This window comes from Plasmopara halstedii, assembly GCF_900000015.1.
Source record: "Plasmopara halstedii genome assembly, contig: Scaffold_1583, whole genome shotgun sequence".
NCBI lineage: Eukaryota > Oomycota > Peronosporomycetes > Peronosporales > Peronosporaceae > Plasmopara > Plasmopara halstedii.
Window position 1 is genome coordinate 878,233 of NW_020188494.1, and position 336 is coordinate 878,568.

The window sequence follows — 336 nt, forward strand, 5'->3', positions numbered from 1 at the left end:
AAAAGCACTACAGATGACGAAGCGCTCTTTGAGTGATGGGTGTAACGGCATCGAAAAATTGTCTCACTGCAAAACCTGCAGATGAGCAACAAGGAAGTGGACGTGCGTGTGGAGCGACACCTCCGCTTTCAATTTGCCGAACTCAAGGCAAGCCGTCGACTTCCTTCGGATTGTCGTCCTGCGACGTATGGGTTCACAACCCCTAATGCTCCCGCGAGCTCTTTGACTTCGACCGCAAGTGCTCAGGGCCACTGCTTGAGCTCAGCTCATGACCATTCGACCTCCCTGGCTATTGCCGGGAATCGCGGGGCGTCTAATGACGCGGGACGTCCTAAT